At 32.8% G+C, this 16,862-nt stretch overlaps 1 protein-coding gene and 1 non-coding gene across 5 annotated transcripts in view; one reads left to right on the top strand and one right to left on the bottom strand.

The window, feature by feature from the left end:
* LOC127867588 (uncharacterized) overlaps positions 1-16,862 on the top strand; it is a 138,202-nt gene that overhangs the window by 83,366 nt on the left and 37,974 nt on the right. The window lies entirely within an intron of this gene.
* Positions 13,976-14,116, bottom strand: LOC127870518 (U4 spliceosomal RNA). Its single transcript, XR_008044865.1, has one exon. It is a non-coding gene; the product is annotated as a U4 spliceosomal RNA (small nuclear RNA).

Below are 16,862 nucleotides of genomic sequence, written 5' to 3'. Positions count from 1 at the left end.
ATCAAGAATGCTATTTCTACATAGAAATTAAATACAGTAGAGAAACAATATATCACCACCCTGGTATATGATTATTATTTTTTTACCAATTATTATATTTGTATTTATCACGTATAACATGGTAATAATATAAATCGAAGTTTTCTTTGTACAATCAAGTTTAAAAAACCATAAAAAATAGATACAGTTAACAAATAGTAATAATTATAATCGCACAATCATGATATTTAATCACTAATCATTATGAACGAACCTGGTGTACAAATAAATAAGTTTAACATTCCGGTATTGTTTTACTTCTCTTACATTTATATACTTATACTTATAATTTGTCATGTCTGTAGGGTGTGTTTAATGATTGTTCTTGAAGAAACAGCCATAATACACACAGAAACTAAACACAAGTATGAACTAAATATATAACATTTAATTGGTTAGCTTATATATAAGCAAGTATTTTCTATGTGTCTTTGCCGTAGGCTTGACAGACTACTGGGATGTCTTTATGTTTTCCGCCCTCTTTACATGATTTCGGTCGCCTGCGTACATATACATATATTTAATCCATACATTCTTTTAAATAATTATATAAACAATACATTTAAAACTCAGAACGTCTTCCTCAATTCTGCTTATGTTGAACATTTCGGGTTGGACAGAAGTGGTCTTTTGTTTCGCCACTATGTTTACTATATACTTTAAAATATGTTCGTACATAATAATTTCTACTTGCGTATTAATTTAATCCAGGTGCGTTAAGAACTGCTGTAATTTTGTAGTTAATATAAATCTACATTAAAGTGTTTTCTTGTCTAAACATACATTCTATGTTTTCTGCTGACGTTTGCTTATATAAATTATGAAAATTGTGTCGAAGTTTTCATGAAAAAAGAGAAACACATACAGTGTTTTATATACGCAAAGAAAAGTTCTTCCATGCATTTTTTTGCGCTATGTATTAAGTCGATAAACATAACATATATATATATATAAATATGTTTACAATAACATACCTTGAACGGATGTTTTCCTCCATTTTGACTTCTGTCGTTGACGATCGGGGTTTCGTTTATCCTTAGTTTTGTTTGTAGGACACTCCAGAAATATTCGCTGTCCATAAAGGTTCTACACTTGGATATGTGAATTGGATCTATTGTATTATAACATGGATAACACTTGACAGTATTGCTGTGATTTAAATGTTTGTATTTATTTCATGTTGACCGAATAGCACATGGTGTGTATAACCATAAATCTTAAAATTAATTATTTAACACAGAACCAGTTTTATATTTTATATATAATATACATATAAAAACTAATATACAGGGGCATTTTAAAAGACATTAACATCTACTTCGTGTTTGGCATTTGCAAGTACTTGTGACCCATAAGCATAAGATATGTGTAGAACACATTGTCTTACATAACTATCTGATGTGAACTATTACATTCAGGCCAGGCATTCAAAAGTATGCGAACAAAAATGAATAAAAAACAAAAATAATTCTGCCTTTGGCAAAGTATAACTTTGACAATAGACGTAGCAATCGACTTCTTTTACTTAACAGCTCACCTTATATAGTTTTGCTTATGTACCCATTTTTTATAATCTAGCTACATGTAGTATTGTGGTAATAAATGTATGCCTAGTTTGACTTTTTTTTCCAACTTCTGTTACACCTCGTAAACTAGATCAACAGTTCCAAGTTGTGTCAACATTTGATTTGTCTGAAGACTTAACAGGTTGCACAACACACATTATTTGTACAAATAAATTATCCGACCTTAAAGTATGAACTCGGTATAACATGCGCCTAAATTATTATGGTGAGAAACACAATCTCTCTGTGAAAGACTGTGTGACAATTTATTGCAAAATTCCTTAATTAGTGTTTAGATGTATGCCAAGTAATTTCAAAATCCTTTAATAGAAAAAGAAAACATATAGCTCGAACGATACAATTAAGTTATATTATATGGAACGGTATTTAGGTAAAAATTACATCATTCGTGGTGAATATTTACATTATGACTGATGTTTATTCTTATATGCTTAATGACAATTCCAACATGCTTGGTGTCTATTCGTTTATACTTGATGATTGTTGCAACATTACATCATTCATGGTGAATATTAACATTACGCCTGATGTTTATTCTAATATGCTTCATGACAATTCCAACATGCTTGGTGTCTATTCGTTTATACTTGATGATTGTTGCAACATTACATCATTCATAGTGAATATTCACTTATGCCTGATGTTTATTCTAATATGCTTCATGACAATTCCAACATGCTTGTTGTCTTTTCGGTTATACTTAATGATTGTTACAACATGCTTGGTGACTATGCAATGTTTGTGTGTTCATTAGTCCTGAAACCAGTCATAATCGGTTTTGCCACTTAGCGTCATTAACAACGGCAGTTAGCAACAGGCAGCAAGCAGAATGCAACTAAGCAGAATGCAAGTTACCAAATTAGCAGGTGCCGCACGTTTATTTTCCGTATGTTGAATAAATTACTTTTCGGAAAAAAGAGAAAACAGCCAAACCATTTTGACTACTATACTGAATAAGCTGAACTAGTTTCCTTTGTTTAATAATCTCCATTAAACTAAATACGTTTATTACTGCCATTAAGACCAGTAGGCCTACACAAGAAATTGACTACCGTGAATGTTTTTGATATTTGTAAGTTGCAGTTGGTACTAAAGAAAATATACATGTATTTTATTCAGGACATAACGGAGTTGATGTGTTGGTGATGCTGGTTTTGACACCCGACGCATATAAATTTATGAATGAAAGGCTTCGTGAACGTTGACGTCGCTCTTGGTTACCAGAAAAATTCCCACGCACGGATTTCAGCCGTCATTGTTTACACTCAATTAAGTGCACACGTACTGGAATTGATATAGCGATATTTAAATGTGTATGTCCAGCGCGTGTGTCGGGAAAACAGGCCTTTTTTCTGGTTTTTTTTTGTTCAGCTCTATAATATTTATATCAAATCTCTATGAAAAAATGTCGGTGAACAAAAAGCCGGTGTTAATTTTTGAAAATATTGAGGCGTTCATTAATTATGGATCTAAAACAGAGCATTAATCCGCATATAAAAAACACCGGGCGAATCGCATATAAGTTCGGTGACATGAAATTATTTCGAAAGAAAGCAATAAGAGGTTCAATTCTGTATGAGCAAGTCTCTCTGCGCACGAATACGCTCTTACTTCTCGTATATATTTGACTCTTATGAATCTTGGCAAATACCTAGTGTTTTATTTTGCTTAATCTAAATTTAGTCATGCATCTATATGTACTTTAAGCAGCATATAATGACTTCCAAATGACCAACAGCTCTTTCATATGTGAAAGAGATTGACACGAAATACCTACCCATCTATAATAAAGTTTATATGTGCACTTCAATATTATAGTTTTATAGAATTTTATGTAATGCAATATAAGTGTACTCGAGTAAATTTGAAATTATGTAATGGATTTCCTCTCAACATACATGCAGAGTTCCAGATTACTTTTTCAGCAAAATCTTGGTTTACACTATTAAAAAATCCAGCCTTAAAGTGTATTATTAATTCCTTTTAACCAGTAAGTATAATGTTTGGCACATCAGGATTTAGGTTTATAGTCTAAGAAGAGCTCATGACTATTGAAGGGTTACAGCTGACTTTTTGCGAAAACAGGACCAGATAATGGAAAACGTTTGGCTTTTTGACTGTTTTAAAGATGGTCTGTAATTCATAATAACGTTAAAGTGCTGTTGATTTCATAATTTTAATGAGGGCCTAGACGAGTGAGAACTCATTGATGAAATGTTTGCATTATATGCATTGATATTGAGTTTTACGCATGATCACACATTTTGAATTCTTATTTATTTTTTCAATGTGTAACCGTACGCACAGAATTTAAGTCTACTTTTTTACTAAATTTAATTCATTTTTTTACGACTTCAAGCGTCTTATCTTGAGCTCTACATACATGTATTAGTAGCATATATTGAAATATATCCAAAGAGTTTCTTTGGTTATTGAAGGTAAATGACTGTACAAAAATTATGGTTAGTCATTAACAAAAAAAAAGTTACGTCTACAAACACGCGGTAAGTCATAAAATTTCCGTTGTACGCCGTTAATTTCCGTAGTCATCCGTAGCATTCCGGAAAGACTGTCAATATTGACATCATTGTATCATGCATGATTGTATGTTGCTTTGTGCTTGGGTGAAACTCACATCTTGCCATCGCGTTAATTTATTCAACGCATCAATGTTTGATTCCATTATGCACTGCGCCTATTGCACCAGTCTATCTGCACAAAACAACATAGACATACCCAGCATGCAATTTACGAACAAGAATGTTGAATCTGTATATATGAATGATACCATTATACAGAATGTAAATAGACATTGGTCATCAGGCAAGATGTAAGTGTCATAAAGCATGAAAAGGTGTCTACATACAAACTGAAAGTATCATCAAGAATCATGACACAGTCATACAATAGTATGTAAATTTTACCTAAATACCGTTCCATAATATTATATTTTAAGTCTTGTTGATTTCTATCGACATATACAGGTTGGTTACCTGATTTTTATCGATACATGTCTTCGGAGTTTAAAATGTCTGCGCATCTACGCATACAAAACATTTTACGGAGATAATCAAAAGCGGGCGAAAATGTAAATAAACATTTACTTTTTAAAACAAGTTGTGGATATTGACAGTCTGGCTTTATTCATACTTTGTGGTTTGTTCAACAGTGACAAATAAACTCTTAAGAGTTATCAACATATTCATGAATATATAAAGATTCAGTTAATTTTTCATTCGAATGCTATTTTTCGACCTTTGACCTTGAAATACGACATTGAACTTAAATGTTATTATCTGAGTTGTGTGTGTAACACAACGACTGACATGTGGTACATGTAGGATACTTATTATGCAACTTCAAGCAATCATGTTCAAAAGTTTGAATTGGATGTTGCGTGTTCTTTAAAACAAGTATTTTATTAAATTATATAGTTATAACAATTTGTATTTGTTGATAGGAAATGGATGCTAAAAAATTACTTTGTAAGATTTATGATACATTGCCTTTATTAAAGTTTCATAAGATAAAGTATAGGAACATAAACAGATACAACATCTATTACATGGTTATTATAGTTGTGTGCTCGTTAGTGTATTTACGAATATGAGACATTTGATCATATTTAACATAATTGTTTAACAAATCGACTAAAATATTTGTTCCACAGACGTATTTTTCGCTGTAAAAGTTCCTTATACTTATACAACATTCATAAGTGGTTCGCAATAAGGTCCAATTTCACAGTCAAAAGTCAATAAGATATAATTACACACAAATATTGGCTCTCGTATTTTCATAATTTTACAAATATAAATTTATATCATTATACTTAGTATTTATTTAGAGTATGTACGTAAAAAAATTATGTTTATTTTGTGTGTTTGTTTTAGTGTTGGTTGAGCATATTTCTATTGTTAATGTTTTCAAGTTGGTGCTATGCAGACATTGCTATTATGATCTGTTAATTTGTATTTTAAACAACATGGTTGTGCTTTTAACTTGTTATGTGTTAATAATCAGATTGTGGTATATTATGTAATTCTGGGCTAGCACGGTACGTAAGATTTGTTGCGCATATCAATGATATCTCGGCCGAGAACTTGTCACGTAAGATAAAACACTAGGTTACTCGGTCACTCTGGAAATCACATGTTTGGTAACATCTGCGTGCAACTTGATCAGAATATATCACGGTTAGGTTCGGAAATGGTTTCGATTCGTCTAACAAAACATTGTCGCAAGTTGGCGTGGCTGTTTTCATAATACTGGCTATAGTTAAACATTGTTTACCATTTTAACAATCACGAAGTCACATTATTAGCCCAAAAGGCATTTTTCTTTGCTCAGAACGTTTTATCGAATGATATTTCGGCCGAGTTCGAGAATAGTTGCGGTCCGTTGAAGAACATGGCTTCCAGGTAGAGAGAAGTTTGCTTGATATGGCAACAACAAAACCTTGTTAAAGGGGCCTTTTCACGTTTGGGTAAATTGACAAAATTGAAAAAAGTTAGAAAATTTTAGATTCGCAAATTTTCTTTGTACTAATAATATTTGTGGGGAAACAATAATACTGAACATTTACCATGCTCTAAAATAGCAATTATCTGCATCTTTTGACGATTTATAAACCCGAAAATTATAAAGCGTTGCAACGCGAAACTAATTTATAATTTTGAGAGTTCTGTTGTTGTCGTCATATTTTCAGAAATTACGGGGATTGCTTATATAAAGTATAAAATACATCTGTCATTGTATCCGGAAAAGGATGGCTTAGTGGTCTAAGTGGCAGACTTTTTACATCAGGACTCCAGGGGTCAGTCGTTCGAGCTCTGCTGAGGGTTACCTTTTTTTCTTTTTTTTAATTTTATTCTTGATTTTTTACTGGAGCTTTTTATATCCAATGTTTACATTTATCAATATAAGGCATTTAATGAAAAACTTTTAAAAAATGCCAAAATCTGTACAAAGGACCCTTTAACACACTACCAGTCACAATTTTGGGCCAATTATCATGAAACTTGAAATGCACTTGTTTCTAATTATATATCGACAAGGATGAACATGTTTCCGGAACACATGTTGGTAAGGACACAGGGCAGCTACCCGATGGCTTGTGTGAAGCTGTGTTGACAAGGTAGAAGTCGTAATTTGGGCGTCAACTTCATAAAACCTGTTGACTATTTGAGTTTGAAAAAGATCCAGTCCGTTAACAAACGAGGCTATAATGGGGTCAGCCAGTTTTCTGTGTATGATTATAATGAAAGCGTGTTAACACTATAAACGTTGATTTTAAGTTCGATCTTTTTCAGATCATATAATTTTATATTTATCTTAAAGCCTAATGTAAAGTTGAATAATCAAAGCTGCGAGTTCTTTTTCGTAATTCGTGTGTAACCCAAGAAACACTATTCAGACACAGATACGTTCATATAAATCTGTTAGTGCTGATTGCATAAATAAATGGACTGAACAGCTGGGCGTCTAAATGACATTGCTAAATACATTTGGCTTTGGTGTGAACACATAGAAATTTAGATTGCAACTAAACTCATTCCTGAAAAAATTATGAAGCTGATTTTAGTTATAATAAAAATTAAATAAAATAGGATTGGACATTTTTTGAAGAACCTATTAAGGCAGTGGAATACTTGAGTTAGCCAGAAATAAACATGTTTCAATCTCGTTTGAATGAATATATTTGTGTGTTTGTGCAATGGAATCCAGATCTAGATGCTGAAGCTATATATGCATTTGTTTTATTGATTGTCATGCCAAAAGCATAGATGAATTTCTACCTTTCAGATGCATTGTACACATTCTCTGAAAGGACATGGTAGATGCTTTACTGGAGGCACGTCTTCTATAACACATAACTTCTATACAAGCATCGTGGTCATGTTGACTCACGAACCATGTATGCTAAAGATGTACTCGAACGTACTTGAACTAGAACAAACAAAGAAGATGTGCCATTAACCATATATTAGAAAATCTGTAACTTTTTATACGCCCGTATAAAATACGGGACGTATTATGTGAAACCCCTTGGCGGGCGGCGGGCGGGCGGCGGGCGGGCGGCGGGCGGCGGGCGGCGGGCGGAAGGCATCACTTTGTCCGGACTCTAATTCAAATTGTATTCATCCGATCTTCACCAAACTTGGTCAGCAGTTGCATCTAGTTGATATCTAGGCCAAGTTCGAATATGGGTCATGCCGGGTCAAAAACTAGGTCATAGGGTCAATAAGTGCATTTTCAAAGGGGCCACTTTGTCCGGACTCTATTTCAAATTGTATTCATCCGATCTTCACCAAACTTGGTCAGCAGTTGCATCTAGTTGATATCTAGGCCAAGTTCGAATATGGGTCATGCCGGGTCAAAAACTAGGTCATAGGGTCAATAAGTGCATTTTCAAAGGGGCCACTTTGTCCGGACTCTATTTCAAATTGTATTCATCCGATCTTCACCAAACTTGGTCAGCAGTTGCATCTAGTTGATATCTAGGCCAAGTTCGAATATGGGTCATGCCGGGTCAAAAACTAGGTCATAGGGTCAATTAGTGCATTTTCAACGGCGCCACTTTGTCCGGACTCTAATTCAAATTGTATTCATCCGATCTTCACCAAATTTGGTCAGAAGTTGTGTCTAGATGATATGTAGGTCAAGTTCAAATATGGGTCATGCCGGGTCAAAAACTAGGTCACGAGGTTACTTAGTGCATTTCAAGCATTTAGCATGGTGTCCGCTCTCTAATTGAAGTAGTTTTCATCTGATCTTCACCTAATTTGGTCAGAAGTTGTGTCTAGATGATATGTAGGTCAAGTTTGAACATGGGTCATGCCGGGTCAAAAACGAGGTCACATAGTGCATTTCAAGCATTAAGCATGTTGTCCGCTCTTTAATTGAAGTAGTTTTCATCTGATCTTCACCAAATTAAGTCAGATGTTACATCTAAGTGATATCTAGGTCAAGTTCAAATATGGGTCATGCCGGGTCAATAACTAGGTCTTGAGGACACTTTCAAGCATTGAGCATGGTGTCCAAAACCCTCGAACGGGCGTATCTTGTGACAGTTTGGCACTCTTGTTATTTGTATTGTTTGTTTTTTTGGATTCCGGAATCATTTCTAGTCATCAATTTTTATCAACATTGATCCTATCTTCCATAAATGTTATGCATTCTCCATTTTTATAAGTGCCACTCTATGTCCTGCCACCAGCACAAAGGACCACAATGGAAATATGGGTTTACTCATTTTTGTGTTATCCATGGTGTTGGTTTGTATGTCATGGTATATTTATCTTCATGTATGTGATATTTTTTATATTTTGTACATGTTGTGAATGCCCATGTATGCATTCTTTGCCGAAATATATCTATCTATCTAACCAGCAGACTATATTTTATGTCGCATATCGACAGTCCTATGAAAATCGTTATCTATCTAGCCTGTCTATTGATAGCATCATGGCATCACGAATAAAGATTGCACAGAATAATTTTTTCACGGAAATGAAAAGATTTGCTGAACTCAGTTATAAAAGAAAATCTGTTCCTTTTCAGAGCAATTTAGAATATTGAATTTGATTTCTTATAGAATTGTATGAATCTGGACTTTGTTATCAATCTCTTAAAACAGATTTAAGTGCATTTGTCATGTGTGTAAGAAAGATGGAAAAATGTCATAGGTTGCTCACCTAAGACCAGAAGGAACTTATTATTCTGAACAACGTTTACAATTGCTTTCATAACAATTTTGCAACTCGACAAAGACATGATAATAACTCATTTTTTATACAAAGAGTATTAATTATAAGACCACAAAAAGTGACTTCTATTGTGTTAAAGGGGCCTTTTCACAGATTTTGACATGTATTGAAGCTTTATATTGATAAATTTTAACATTGAACCTAACAATCTCCAGTAAAAAAACACAAGAATACAATTAAAAAAGGGAAAAAAGGTGACCCTAAACTGGGCTCGAACCACTGGCCCCTGTAGTCCTGGAGTAAAAAGTCTCCCGCTGAGACCACTCGACCATCCGTGCTCATGCTATTAGCGGATGTATTTTTTACTAATATAAGCAATCCTCATAGTTTCCCAAAATATAACGACAACAACAGAACTTTTCAAATTATTCAATCGTTTTTGCGTTGCTACGCTTTATAATTTTCATGTTTTTAAATCGTCAAAAGATGTATTTTATGGATATTTTAGAGCATGGTAAATGTTTCCTCACAAATATCATAACTAAAACAAAAATTTGAGGATCTGAAACAACTTTTTTTAATTTTGTCAATTTACAAAAAAGTGAAAAGACCCCTTTAAAAAGGTTTTTCTTAAGCCATAACAGAAAAAGAGCCACGTTTGTAAACATGTTGGAACCATTTTCGAATTCGGCCGAGATAAAATAAATAACATATCCAGAACAAGTTAAAAGATTATCATAGCCTATTCAATCAACTGACCAAGGAATGGCTATGCAGGATTTCATTAATTAGCTTTTTATTTCAGTATGATATTGAAATTCACTTTTATAATTATTATAAATATTTTCATTGTGATATATATTGTAAGAAAATAATGTTTGTTTAAATGTCACATTTACTTGATGATAAAATCAATATATTTTCTGCTTATCTGCTTACTAAGCAATGGAGCGCGAGCGTCTTTTAGATATGTTGCATGAATATTGTAACGAATGTGGCATATCTGTGAACACAGGCAAGATTGTTGTGTGGGATGTTTGTTTTAATAAAGGCAATATAATTAAAAATATTGATTTTAATTGTAAATAGATAAAAGCTCGATGCAGTAAATATGTTTACTTACAAGCGTCTAGAGCATTGTTTCCTCTAAATACATTTTTTGTTCTAAAATTTCTATCAGTATTGCCGATAAAATTTGGCATTTTATCCCAGCACCCACGTAGAGAAAGTATATTTAAAATTCCTAAATCAGACACTGATTATTCGACCACAAACTACGTTCTCGGTAGTATATGTTGATCTAGATTGTTTCCTTTATTGTGTATAAGAAAGATGCCTATCATCAAATTTTGGTTAAAAATGAAGCACAATCATTTCCTTCTCTTAAGAAGGAAATGATTGTGCTTCATTTTGAACCAAAAATAAGAGAATGAAATGATTGTGCTTCATTTTGAACCAAAGTGTTGAAAGATTAAGTTGACGTTGATTCGCACATTCTAGGAATTAGGATCATTGTCTTTTTGTATTATAAATCTTAGATAGCCGCTAGTTGTGTTAATCGTATCTGTAAACGTATTCAGGATATCAGTAAACAAACATAGGTTACATTGATAACTTACCCAAAACTGATCATGATCGTTTATTAAAATCAGATTTTGATTTTGAAAACTATTTAAATGTTGATATAAATGTAAGGGATATAATTTGCTTGACTTGACTTCGCTGTTCTTCACACTCAATATTCATTGCATAAGGTAGATATATAAATATTCGAAGAAGCGAACAAGTATGTACACTGTGTAATATGGGATTAATTGAGAATGAATACAATTTTTTATTAATGTGTCCATTTTATAGAAATAAAAGAAAAATGTTGTTACCTAATTATTAAATACGCTGGCTTGTTCAACTGATATCTACTTCGAATATAAAAACTTTAATTAATCTGGCAAAATTGTATCGTATGGTTTTAGATCTAAGATCGATTAGTATACATGAAGTATATTTAATAAGTGTATATGTACATGTATATTGTTTGTTGTTGTGTTGCTTTTTTGTAGTTTTCTGAAACTAACGTAACTCTCTTTGATCTAGTGTGTGTTGTAGGAGTTGGTATTTGTTTGCATATGTTATCGTCAGCATTCACATAACCATCAATCATAATTGCATGCCCATTAAATTCACCATACTTTTCAGCGCCATGTTAAATAAACATTTATTTACACCGCAATTGAATGTCTTAAGTATGTTGTTTTGCTATGTACTAATGTATTTACTACTACTACTACTACTACAACTACTACTACTACTACTACTACTACTACTACTACTACTACTACTACTACTACTACTACTACTACAACTACTACTTCTTCTTCTTCTACTACTACTACTACTACTACTACTACTACTACTACTACTACTACTACTGCTACTACTACTACTACTACTACTGGTACTACTAAGACTACTGCTTCTTCTACTTCTACTATACTACTTCTACTACTATTTCTACTACTACCACTACTACTACTACTACTATTACTTCTACACCTACTACTACTACTACTACTACTACTACTACTACTACTACTACTACTACTACTACTACTACTACTACTACTACTACTACTACTACTACTACTACTACTACGAACACTACTACTACTACTACTACTACTACAACTACTACTTCTACTACTACAGCTACAGCTACTATTACTACAACTAATTCTTCTACTAAAACTACTACTACTACTACTTCTACAACTACTACTTCTACTACTACTACTACAACTACTACTACTTATACTACTACAACTACTACTACGAACACTACTACTACAACTACTTCTTTAACAACAACAACAAAAAGAACTAAAACAACAACTACAACAACAACTTCTACTACTACTTCGACAACAACAGACTCAACAACTTCAACTACTACAACTACTACTGCTACTTCTACCGATACAAATACTACAACTTAAAATACTACTTTCACCAATACTACTACTACTACTACTACAACTACAACAACTACTTCTTCTACTACAAAAACAACTACAATTATTACTACTACTACTGCTACGACTACTACTGCTGCTGATGATAATGCTGCTACTTCTATTTCTAATAATACTACATTTTCTACTTCAACTACTTCCGCTATACTACTACTACTACTACTACTACTACTACTTCAACTACTACTACTACTACTACTACTACTACAACAACTACTACTACTACTACTACTACTACTACTACTACTACTACTACTACTACTACTACTACTAATACTACTACTACTACTATTACTACTACTACTATTCCTACTTCTACTATTACTACTACTCCTACTACTACTTCCACTACTACTACTACTACTTTAGTACTACTAGCACTACTACTACTACTACTACTACTACTACTAGTACTACTACTACTAGTACTTCTACTACTGCTACTACTACTACTACAATTAATACTACTACTTTATAAACTGCAATGCAGTGTGGGTGTGTTTTTTTAATTCACCTATTTTGTTATTGATTGTGATGTATAAGCACCCGCGTTTTATCATTCAACGTATATATTTACAAATAATTTTCCGCAACAGTGTTTGCTTTTTAAAAAAACCACTGGACAACGGTCTAATGTATCAGAGTGTAAATCAAGCAGAATTATGTGCAATAGAAAATCAGTTGGGATTTACGGGGCCTTTCCGAAGTTCACGTAAGACTCAAGAGGAATACAAGTACAAGTAGGAAATGTATTAAGCACAAAACATACCATTTACGAATATTAAATAATTTAATATTACTAATTTGCTGTGTGTTTGATTTTGTTGAATATCGTTATAACTCTGATTTGATAATATAAAATGGGTTCAACATATAGAGGATATTTGTTCATGTCGTGAAATAACAAACGATTTTACACTGACATGAGCAAATATCCTTTATTTTATCAATTTAATCACCGGAAAGAATCTTATATTTGACTATTGCTTTGTATGTTTATCTCATAAAAAATCAGCATGACCTTTTAAGCATTTTTCTTAATATTTGTCATTTAGCCCGTCATTTATTACAATATTGGATCGTATTCGCGTTGAATATTAAATATAATACTATTGTTGTTAAATGAAGTAAGAATGATTATTATTCAAATTGCAACATGTAATGTCAAAACAACTTATTGTTTTTTAAACGATGTTCCGTGTATTAATTTATATGATATTATTAAATGTATTTTATTTTAACAAACAAGTATTTGTTTTATTGCTTATATAAAGTATACAATACATAACTCATTTTATGACCCCGGATGGCCGAATGGTCTAAGCGTTAGACTATTACTTCAGGGGTCAGTGCTTTGATCCCAGTTGAGGGTTACTTTTTTTCTTTCTTTAATTTTAATATTGTTTTTTTACAGTAGCTTTTTGGATCAAATTTTCACATTTATCAATCCGTGAAAAGGCCCATTTAACAAGTTAAAGCATGTACGTCATATATGACTGCAAAACCAGTAACATGCTATTTGTTTTTAACATAAAAAGTGTAACTCAATTTATGAGCACATATTTGATTGTTCATATAAGATAATTTAGTAATTATATAATATTTGATAGAGTCCCCGTGAGGACGTGCATAAATTGCGCTCGCCGCCCATAATTCAGGGCGTCGGCGCAGGGTATTGGGTATAGTTTTCAACTAGCAATAACCACGCCTCGGATAAACCTCATTGGCTATGGTATCGCCACTGCGCAAAACTACCTATATATAGTTTTCCACGTTTATATATGAATTCGGTATTTCACTTTCATTTCTTTACACTATTAAACATTTACAATAAATTTCAAATGTGTTACGGTAGAAATATTGTTTTCACAATTTCATCATTCTAGAAAGTATTATTATAAGAGTATTCTACAATTCTATTTATATATATTACTTCCCTTGAAATAAAGGGGCATAATATAAGCAAGGTTAACGTTGCATTTGGCTACAGTTTGCTGCTGGATCAAACATTTTAATATTATGAGATAAATCTATTATTCTACTTGATTAAAATGTATGGCTAACAATGGACAACATTTATGATAATATAAATCAATATGTCATCATCACATGTGATATTATTTAAAGAGGCCTTTTAAGTTTTGGTAAATTGACAAAATTGAAATAAAAATGTTTCAGATTCGCAAATTTTCCTTTTAGCTATGATATTTGTGAGGAAACAGTAATACTGAACATTTACCATGCTCTAACATAGCCATTATATGCATCTTTTGACGATTACAAACCTCAAAATTATTAAGCGTTGCAGCGCGAAGCGATTGAATAATTTGGAGAGTTCTGTTGTTGTCGTCATATTTTGTGAAACTACGAGGATTGCTTATATAAAGTATAAATACAACCGTCATAGTATGAGGACAGATGGCCGAGTGGTCTTAGTGGTAGACTTTTACTTCAGGACTCCTGGGTGGTTCAGTGGTTCGAGACCTGCGGAGGGTTACTTTTTTTCTTTTTTTTTAAATTGTATTGTTGATTGTTTACTGGAGCTTTTTAGATCCAATGTTTACATTTATCAATATAAAGCATTTAATGACAAACTTCAAAACATGCAAATAAGTGAAAAGGCCCCTTTAGATCACATTAAATGGACCTCCAATTATACAACTGACAAATAAGTGCAATGAAAACTAAATTCCTTTCAGTAATTACGGTGTTGTTTTACATTTCCCCTGTTTACGGAATGAACCCATCATAATTATAATATTCTCTTATACTAAATGTATCAATACATTAACCCATGAAGCACATTTAGAAAAGATGTAAACATATTCGTAGAACAATGATGTCAATTTACTAGACAATTCTTTCTTACATCTCAACAATGTATATGTTGATACTCACAAACACAACAACCCGCTAGTTTTGAGTTTCAGTTTAACTGTATTGTGATTCTTTGGGCGGCTTTCTATAGGTAGGTACGATAAATCTTTACTAACCATTGATTTATATCATATTTGGCCAATTGAAGTAAGATATAAGGCCCCAACAACATGTTCTAAAATAGCTCTTCCCAAATTTTGAGACGGTCGAAACGCCATCACTAAATTCAGAGAATGCCCACACACCATAGACTGGTATGATAATTATGTTTTGATGGCTAATTTTCTGGGAAAGCCATGCTTAGTGCGCCTGCGTAGTGTCGTCCCAGATAAGCTAATCAGAGAGACACTTCCCGCATTAAGTGGAGTTTCCTTTAGAAGAGACTTTGTGTTAACAAAACAGTCCAATAAAGAGGAACAATATTCCATGATTAGACCTTGCGGACTGCACAGGTTAATCTTTGATGACACTTAATGCTTATGCATTTAGAATAGTTTTCACAGAACGTGTTTCATATATCATAAAATATGATCAGTCGTGTAGAACATGTCTATTTAAAGATACATTAACACTCAAAATCAACGAACAATCCGCAAAAAAGTTCGTAAAATGAAGTTAACCCATAAAAAATCCGTGTTCCTTTTAGCAATAGCCAACATTTGATAGATGTGGTATGGTAACATAGATTTAACGAGATACAACGTGCTTGTTCGAATGATGGTTCTATTTAAGCCCTTAAACACTCGAAATCAATGAATATTTCGTAGAATATTTAAAACCACCGCGCTAGCCAGACAGACGTAAAAAAGGCTGACATTCGATTTGCGAATAGTTATACATAGGCAATTCGAGCGCTACCAAACCTGTTAATCGGACGATCTCGACACGGAAACTTGAGACGTTTCCGACTGCCCTTCGCATTTGACGATTATTACCGATCATATTTCTCATTCACTGACAAAAAACCCAGACGAATTTAAAAGAATATTTCTTGCAATACATTCCTAACACATGACTTACCTTGTAGATCACTACTTACAAAACTACTATATCACTTTGTGAATTACACATGACACTTCCATATTGGTAACATGGTAGATGGTAAACTAAGGGATCTAAGTATATTGCAATATTTCACCTCAGAGATATTGGTCCTTCTATATGACCGGTTTCAATCTGTAAAATGCGATAGAGAAACCTGAGAGTATATGGAACGGTCACTATTTTTGTAAATGGACCGTTCGGGGTTACACACCACTAAATTTGCACTGTGAGGAAGCGTGTTATTTGACAACGTAGTGTTTAGCTGTAACTGTTAGTAAACAACAATGACGTCTGCTGCAAGATTCGCAAAATTAACTGAAGACGAATTAAAAGAAATTTTAGACAATTAAGATTCTAACAGCACACATTATGCAACTAAGTACGCATCCTCAATGTTACGGGCATATTTAAAAGAAATGGATTATCCGGAGGATTTCGAAAACGCAGAAAAGGAAGAGTTCAGTGGTGTATTGACAAAATTTTACGCTGCAATAAACTTAAACTATGGTTTTATATAATATATACATGTAATATAAAATATACAATATTTATTTATGTTATTGTTAAACATTAGTTGT

Source organism: Dreissena polymorpha, chromosome 2 (assembly GCF_020536995.1).
Source record: "Dreissena polymorpha isolate Duluth1 chromosome 2, UMN_Dpol_1.0, whole genome shotgun sequence".
NCBI classification, from domain to species: Eukaryota; Metazoa; Mollusca; class Bivalvia; order Myida; family Dreissenidae; genus Dreissena; species Dreissena polymorpha.
The sequence above is the reverse complement of the archived record's forward strand: the minus strand, read 5'-3'. Positions and strand labels throughout refer to the sequence as shown.